The sequence below is a fragment of the Grammomys surdaster genome, unplaced genomic scaffold, assembly GCF_004785775.1.
Source record: "Grammomys surdaster isolate TR1022 unplaced genomic scaffold, NIH_TR_1.0 61, whole genome shotgun sequence".
Lineage (NCBI taxonomy): Eukaryota > Metazoa > Chordata > Mammalia > Rodentia > Muridae > Grammomys > Grammomys surdaster.
The window spans coordinates 8,829,254-8,838,850 of NW_021604563.1; positions in this window are offsets into that span (position 1 = coordinate 8,829,254).

The window sequence follows — 9,597 nt, forward strand, 5'->3', positions numbered from 1 at the left end:
GTCAGCATGAATGTCTTATCATCAAAAGTAGTGCCTGGGTTTGATAACTATATATGGGATGGATCCACAAGTGGGGCAGTCTTTGTATGGCCTTTGATTCGGTCTCTGCTCTACATTTTGTCTATATATTTGATCCCATGAGTATTTTGTTTCCCTTTTTAAGAGGAACCAAAGCAATCACACTTTGGTCTTCCTTCGTCATGAGCTTCATGTATGTTATTCTGAGCATTGGGCTAATATCCACTTATCAATGAGTACATACCATGTGTGTTCTTTTGTGACTGGGTTACCTCAATCAGGATGATATTTTCTAGCTCCATTCATTTGGCTAAGAGTTTTATGAATTCATTGTTTTTAGTAGCTGAGTAGTACTCCAATATGAAAATGTATCATGTTTTACGTATCTATTCGTTTGTTGAAGAACGTTTGGGTTGTTTCCAGCTTCTGGCTATTATAGATAAGGTTGCTATGAACATAGTGGAGCATGGGTCCTTGTTATATGTTGAAGAATATTTCGAGTGTATACCCAGTAATGGTATTTCTGGATCCACAGGTACTATTATGTCCAATTTTATGAGGAATGCCAGACTGCTTTCCACAGTGGTTGTACCAGCTTGCAATCCCACCAACAACGGAGGAGTGTTCCTCTTTCTCCACATCCTCACCAGCACCTGCTGTCACCTGAGGTTTTGAACTTAGCCATTCTTACTGGTGTAAGGTGGAATCTCAGAGTTGTTTTGACTTGCATTTCCCTAATGACTAAGGATGTTGAACATCTCTTTAGGTGTTCCTCTGTCATTTGATATTCCTCAGTTGAGAATTTTTTGTTTAGCTCTGTGCCCTTTTTAAAATAGGATTATTTGATTCTTTGGAGTCTAATGTCTTGTGTTCTTTGTAAATATTAGATATTAGCCCTCTATCAGATATAGGATTTGTAAAGGTCTTTTCCCAATCTGTTAGTTGCTGTTTTGTCCTCTTGACAGTGTCCTTTGCTTTACAGTTTTACGAGGTTCCATTTGTTGATTCTTGATCTCAGAGCATATATTCCTATGCAAAATTACAGCTTTTTACCTCTTTGAAGTACAGGTAGTGAACTTATTGCTGATACATGGGAATGGTTTGAGAAGGTGAATATAGACAAGCCTCAAAAATGTTTCTACATTGAAAATTAAGTTTTAGTACTTAACATCACAGCATATTGATTATAGTTAATTGTAATTTTCTTCATATTTCAGAAAAGCCAAGTGATTTTTAATGATTCTGTAACATAAAACAAACATCAAGAGTTTGAAGTGATTGAAACATTACACATTACACAATCAAATAGTTATACTTCAATTTCATGACTTGTAAGATTGTCTACCAAATAGAAATAGGAATGAAAAAATTACCATCAGTCCCAAGAATTAATTCAACATTCTTGTAATAAGCACTAAGAAAATTTTCTGTTTTCCAAAAGCTAGTTATCACATTTATGTTTCCTAGAAAATTATAGGCTGGTTCTCCCATGACTTAGCTTTGTAATTATAAAATACATGTGCATTTCTTCATCTGCTTACTAGTAAGCCATCCTGAGAACAATAGTTGCAGTTAATTTTACACTAAATCTGTTTGTTCAGAATCATTGCCTTGTTTATTTTCTTCCTAATCTGACTGTATAAAAAGCAAATGTTTATCCAAATTGAGGTCAGTGTCATTCTACACAAGCTCTAGGAATGTCACACATTTCACACATGCATCTCTATAGAGATTTATGGTGCTCTAAAACTAAGTATATAAATGAGGAAAATTATGCAAGGTGCACAAGAGCATAATATGTCATGCTGCTAGAAAATATGTCCAAATGTCTCTAGTACTCTTTGAAATTATTATAACTTCTCTCTGCAATATCAAATGAGTAGAATTGACTCAAGAGCTCCTCTTTGCTGGGATGTATTTCGGCTTGTGAATTGTTAATCATAATGCGTTTTCTTAATCTTAGAGGATTTTCCATATGTTGTTTAATATATTCATCTCTGTAGCAGATAAATTTTCATTAAAACACCTTAAAGCCTTTCCTTAAGGAGTATTGGCATTTGATTTTAGTCTAAGAACTCTCATTTTTTGGGCACTGATATATGAGTTTATATGTATGTGTTTATATATGTATGTTTGTTTACGTAAGTGCAGATATTTGTGTGCCATGGCTCATGTGAAGAAGTCATGTGACAATCTTAGGTCTTGATTTTTGGATTCTACCTTGTTGGAGGCATGATCTATGATTGTATATCAGCATAAAAATCAGGTTAGGTCACACATGTCCTTCTGGGAATTTACTTCTGTCTCCCATTTCTCAATAATTGTACCAAAATTACAGATCTGTACTACTACACCAAGCATTACAAGGGTTTAAGAGGTATCCAAAATCTGACCTTCATGCCTGTGCAGCAAACATTGTATCCACTGAATTGCATTAACAGTCATCTCATTGTTCTATATCTTGCTATGCAATGATAAAGTATAACAAACTGTTAATAACCAGTTTTTTAGAAGTTCTATTGCATATATGTGATTTTTTATATATGCTTATCCTAAGAAGTGGCATGCTTAAAAGAGGTAGCCTTGTTGGAATAAGAGTGCCATTGTGTGCTTGGGCTTTAATACCCTCATCCTAACTGCCTGGACTTTAGCCTTCTTCTTGCACCCTTCCTATGAAGATGTAGAACTCTTAAGTTCACCTACACCATGCCTGCTTGTACACTGCCATGCTCCTACCTTGAAGATAATTGACAGATTCTATGACCATGTAAGCCAACCTCAATTAAATATTGATTTTTAAGAGAGTTGCCTTGGTCATGGTGTCTGTTCACAGCAATAAAATTCAAACAAAGACAGATAAGTATGGGCTGAACAGATAAACCATAACATTTTTGGTACATTTTTGTCTTAGCTGTGGTTGTGCTACTCTGAACAGATACCTTGACCAAGACAACAATTATATGGACAACACGTATTTGGAGCTGGCTTACAGGTTCAGAGGATCAGTCCGTTATCATCAAGGTGGAAGCAGGTCAGCATCCTGCCAAATATGGTACAAGTGGATCTGAGAGTTCTACATCTTCATCTGAAGGTTGCTAGATGAAGACTGACTTTCAGGCAACTAGGACTAGAATATTAAAGTCCACAATCACAGTGACTGTCAAACTTACTTCAAAAAGACTAAACCTACAAATAGTGCCATTCTCTGCACCAAACATATACAAACCATGACAATATACTTAATCAAATTTGGTTATAGAGAAAGTGAGAGGAGTGTTTGATGATCATTAAAATATGACAACATGGAAATCAGTGTAAGAGAAAGGCAAATAAGGCACTTTTAACATGAACTATATACTTGGAGACACCTTCATTTCAAAGTATGTTCAGGTATGAGAAAAAAATTTAGGATGCCCTTTAATGCATTATGAACAAACAGAGATGCATTATATAATGTCAGCTTTCTGGGAGACATGGATCAAGAAGGATAAATCAATACTTCATGCATATATAACTTTTTTCTTTCAAGAATCTCATAGCCTTGTTTTTTTTTATCTGACAAAAGTTAGAAAAACTTAACATTTCTGACTGAAAGCTTCATTTTGTTTTAATAAGTCAGTATAGATATTGCATAATTATTTCCTCTAATCCTAGTTAGGAGCTCTATGAATTTGCCTCTAGTTTTATATGGAGAAAGCCTAGCATGTTAAGGAATGTTTATGATTTTTCAATATGTCTTGATATTTCATTATTCATATCATAGAAAAGGCAAGTTACCTGGATTCTACATTTCTTCTCTTTTTTGCTGCACATGTGTGCCTTATATTAGAATTTGGAAACTATGAATTATAATCCCATTCTGAAAGTAGTTGATCTTTCAGATATGTACCCAAAATAGTCATGTAGTGTATTACTGAAAGGCAGAATTAAATGAATCACATGGAAACAGCAAGTAGTGAAGAAACCAGCTGTTTTATAGCCAAGATCTTATATTCTTTAAAGTATTAGTCTAAAAAAATTAAAGTTATAATTTTACTTTGCTTGGTGATTTGATTTGCTGTGCAAGCATTAAACCAAACATACCTTAGACTGTACTGCCTTTGTACAGAAATCAGCAGATACTTTTCAAAACAGATACACCCACAGCTGTGAACATAGTTAACTACAAAAAAAGAGAGGAAGGAAACTATTTAAATGAATGCCAAACTGTAGGCATAAATTGACATGATTAGTTGATGATTCATACAAATTTAAAGAATATTTTCTGTAAATGCAATAGCAGAGTATGGGAACATTTTTTTATGGGAAAAAGAAAACCATGGAGTATCACTGAAGAAAATATACATTGCGCCAAGGGAATACTCATAGGTTTATGTGTGACTGGGCATTGCCTTCTTTTATGGGAATGTGAGGGGTTTTCTTAAGGACAAGAACAAGAAGTTATAAAGAGACTCATGTTTGGAACAACATGAGTTGACATATTTTTAAACGTTTACTTGGAGAAAGGTAGGATGAGTACATACTGTTTTTTATATTTTGATAAAATAATATTAATACACTTCAATACATAACATTATATATTATACAATATACATGTTTGTATTCCCAGATAATGAACTAGTAATGATGGTGGCAAATGAAAATTCAGAGTACAGGTTTTATTTTTGTGTACTTTCATATGGATTGCATTTATTTTTACCTTGTGTCGTATCCCAAGTTCTCAGTAAGCAGAGCCTGAGGCTAGATTAATGTGCTAACATTTTATAGGAGAGGGCAAGGCAGGGATTTGAGAACAAAGAATAAAAGAAGAAAGAAAGTTAAAGAAAGATGTGAAGCAACATGAGGCAGTGAATTCCTCAGCTGGCTTTTGTTTCAGTCACTCACTGAGAGAATACCAGCAGGATGATTTTAGAGTGTTTGTTTGACACTGATGATACTATAATTCTCTGCAAATATAGTAAAGAAAGAATGCTTAATTTAGTAAGTCTTAGAAGAAAGCAGAATGGAGAGTTATGTCTGCTTGGGTGTCTTAGTGGTACAGTTCAACTCTTAGGGAAAAACGTTCTGTTTCCAGATCATACAATCTAGCCACGAAGAGACTACAACCTAGAATAGCCTAGCCGTGAATCCCTATGAAAGATGGCCAATTGAATTTATGCTTGTGTAGAATTTGTTAAGCATATATTCACAGGACTTTAATTTGCATTTATGGTAAATGACTTACTACACAAAGAGGTGGCCTACTGGTACCATTGTGTAGATACATAGTTTATGACGAAAACAATTTTTAATGAGTCACTCAAAATTTATTTGAAAGGGAAAAGCACATTCATTTTCTATCAGCAAAGTAAAGTATAATTTGAAGAATGAATGAAAGAATGTAGGGAACCTTTCTAAATAGGTATTCAGCTTTGCATCTTTTTTTCTTGGGAGGGTGTAGTTTTCTTTTTTTTAAACTTTAATTTTTGTAAATTTATTCTTTAATACTTTTTTATACTCCAGTCTTCATCCCCCTCAATCTCTGTACTCTAACCACTCCCCATCCCATACATGCCCCCACCCCATCTCCAAGAGGATGTCACTCCCACCCCACAAGACCTCCCCACTCACTGGGGCCTCAAGTCTCTATAGGGTTAGGTGCATCTTTTCTCACTGAGGTCAAACCAGGCATTCCTCTGCTCTATATATGTTAGGAACTTCATATCAGCTGTGAATGCTGCCTGGTTGGTGGCTCAGCGTCTGAGAGATCTTAGGGTTCCATGTCAGTTGAGACTTCTGGTCTTTCTATGAGGTTGCCCTCCTCCTCAGCTTCTTCCAGCTTTTACCCAATTCAAGCACATGGGTCCCCAGCTTCTGTCCATTGTTTGGGTGCTAATATCTGCATCTGATCTGCTTGTTGGGCCTCTCAGAAGGCAGCCACGCTAGGCTCCTGTCTGCAAGCACACCACAGAATCATTAACAGTATCAGGCCCATGGGCATCCCTTTGAGCTAGAACCTAATTTGGTCTGTCTCTTTACTTCCTTTATCTCAGGATCTTCTCCATTTTGTCCTTTGGACAGGAACAATTCTGGATCTAAGCTTTTGACTGTGGGATGGTAACCCCATCCCTCCACTTGATATCCTGACCCTTCACTGGAGGTGGACTCTACAAGTCCCCCCTCCCCACAGTAGAGAACTTAAGCCAAGGACTGTGTGTGTATGTATGCATACACAAACTGCTCAGTACATTTAGTGTTCATATGAACATTTATCTCTTGTTGTGTGAAGAAACATGCATGTGGGCGGTGGCTCGGGCCCACAAGACATCAGCTCCCAGGCCAGCGCGGCAGAAGCAGCCCACAGACTGTGGCTGCAGGGTCCAGGAGGCTTTTCCCAAGGTAGAGGTTCCCACATACAGGAGAAGATCTATGGTTTCAAAAGCTTGGCGACAAACACAGAAGACTTGTGGAGTCCGTGGAAGAAATTTTATTGTCCATGACGGTGGATGGATCTGGATGTGAATGCGTGCCCCCACCATATGCCAGGAGGAGCTCTCTTATATGGGGAGTGGGAAAGAGGACGGAGTATGGAGGAGATAACTTAATTAGCTATGTCTCCTGGCCTTTAGATAACTCATTAATATGTAAACCTTGAGGAAGAGGCCTGTTAGTCACACCCTCTACCTGTGTCTTATGTGACTGACCATACAGGCTAAATGGAGATGAGACCTCGTGTCAGGGCCCTGGGTTCTGGGGGCGTGGCCAAAAACCAGCAGTTTTGGGGTTCCAGGCCTGTGCCAACCCAAGATGTCTACAGTCCGACATCTTGGTTACCAATAGGGATTGGAAAACCTATCAGTGAAATTGTCCCTAGAAAAGACTAATTCTTCATTTTATCAGCAGGTATTGATTACCTGTCGCTCTTCATCTAGGGAGAAGTAGAGTCTTATGACATTTACCAGCTTGATACCTTAATGTCAAGTCACATCATAGAGCTGGTCTTGTTTAAGGAGCCTTGTTGTTAAAATTTCATAGATGCAGCATCCAAGCAACATATAGAAAACATATCACAGTAGAAGTCCTGTACCTGTTTCATCTATAATCCCCCCTGGGCCCTCTTGCATGATTTTTCCTGAGTCTTATGCATAGTAATTGAATTGTATAAGGACCTATTACTGCTTGGGCACACCATGGCCCAAAATATTTGCCTTTTGATATGTTATGGAAGACCTCTGTCTGTGTAAATAAATTTAAAAAATACACTGATTAAGGGTAAGAACTACTGTTGTCTTTGGATATATGGATAAGTAATTAGAATACAGTAAGAAAATAAATTATTTTTGCAAAGTGCCATTCACAGGCTGTCCTTTACTATCAATAAGCTCTCCAAGCATGAGTATTTAGCCAGGTTTAAAGTGTCAGATATAAATTTACTACTTTGAGAAGGCCTTCTGTCAAAAACTATCTCAAATAGGATAAAGACTAGCAGGTAGTTTTCCTGAAAGTTGCCCACTGTTTTTGCATGGTCTTCAGAATAGGTGAGCTCTAAGAGGCAAGGACCAGGAGAATTTATTTCAGTATTCTTTTAGTAGGTAATATGCCTTTCTTGTCAGTACTACAATAGTATAATACTTCCTGGGCATTCACCCACCTAATTGGATATATTTTTAGCAGATCAATAAAGATATACTCTCTTCTAGCAATACTATGTAGACAAATTGATGATTTCATAATTCCTAATAATGACTTTATAGAATTCCTAAATTTATACATGTATTTTGAGCCCTCTATAATATAAAAAATGCAACTAGGTCTCTGGGAACCTTCATGCTTCACAAGCTAATTGCAGGCATGTGACAGATTTACGATCAAGCATTCCTTTTAAGCTAGCTATAAAACTATTATCTTTATAACGAAAAGTAGTAAAAGAGATGAGAAATTTATTACAGTTGTAAGGACAAAAGATAAAATATTGTCTGGTTTATCTATACAAAAATTCAAAACATATAAAAGACTAGGCTGATGATTTTCCTCTTGCCAAAGAATCCTAACTTAGACATAAGAAGTACTCTTTTAAACTCTTAAGGACCTGTGGAGCTAGTGGCAGATAATGAATATTTAATTAGATTAGTTTTAATGGAAACACATGTAAACATCTCTGTTGTAATTCCATATTCAATTGATGATTTGAATTTATGTTTGAACTTGTGAAGTTTTGAAATATAAATTCTTGAAATAATGTGTGATCTATTCTCCTGCAAATATACAAGAACCAGGAACAATGAATATAAAATAGAGATTAGGAGAAAGAGGAGCAGAAAAGAAGGAGCAGAAAGAGTAGAGAAAACAGCAGAGAAAGTAGAAAGGATGATTCTTACTATGAGACTATTTTTTTCTTAGGAGCTTTTTCTTTTGGATCTTTTCTACTAAGAGAAATGAAAAGATAGAACTTTTTTATTTCTCTGAACAATAAGGATAGAAGCTTACTTTTCATTCATAATGAGTGAGTTCTTTCTGTGCTGGCACTGGCTCTATAGAGCTTGCAGGTGAGGACTCTTGCACCTTCCATCAAATACATATATATGTATGTGTCGGTATAGGTGTACATATGGAAATGTGTGTGAATCCTTGTGGAGATGATGAAACTAATGGCTAGGCCTGGTTAAAGAATGTATATGTATGAGTGTGTGTATTGTTAGTATTCTGTCTAAACTCCACCTCCACAGTTACCTGGCAACAGCCAGATCGGCCTGTCCACAATAAAAGGAGCTGTTTGACCCTTCTTCTCTCTCTTACTCTCTTATTCTCTGCTCTCTTGCCTCTAGGTTCTCTCTGTCCCCTCGCCTCTCGCCCTCTTTCTTTCCCCCTCTCTCCACGTGGTCATGGCCAACTTCTACTCCTCTACCTCTCTGCTCTCTCTCTCTCTCTGTCTCTCTCTGTCTCTCTCTCTCTCTCTCTGTCTGTCTGTCTCTCTCTCTCTCTGCCTCTACTACCCCCTGGCTCCCCTCCCCATTCCCTGAATAAACTCTATTCTATGCTATACCAGTGTGTGACTGGTCCCTCAGGTGGAAGAGATGCCTAGGCATGCGCCCTCTTAGATATCCCCTTCCCCCATACCTCTCCACACACCCACAGAACATACTCTTTATCTCTTTTTCTTTCTACAAACACAACATGTATAAATGTGTACATGAATGTATGTGTGTCTATGCATATTTGCTTGTGGAAGAGTGCTTCTTTCTTTGATTTTTCTCTAGCTAACAATGAGTTAATAAAGTCCCAGGCTTGGGCCCAGGCCCAGTAAGGACTTGTGGAGAAAAGAACAATCCCCTGCTGTTTAACAATTGGGTGTTAATCACCAGAGGCATGTAGTTTAACTTATTAGAACAGGTAAATAAACATTATTCAATAATAAGCAACCTCTATTCTCTCTCATAAAACCAAGTTTCATCCCTGCCTGTACTTCACCACATTGTCTGCTTTCCAGAGAGAACTGGTGCTTGGGTAGTTTCCCAGCAGCCTTCAATATAGTAAGACAATTTTTGTTTACAAGTAAAAAAAAATAGCACCACTACTGCAACATTGAACATATGTTGCCAG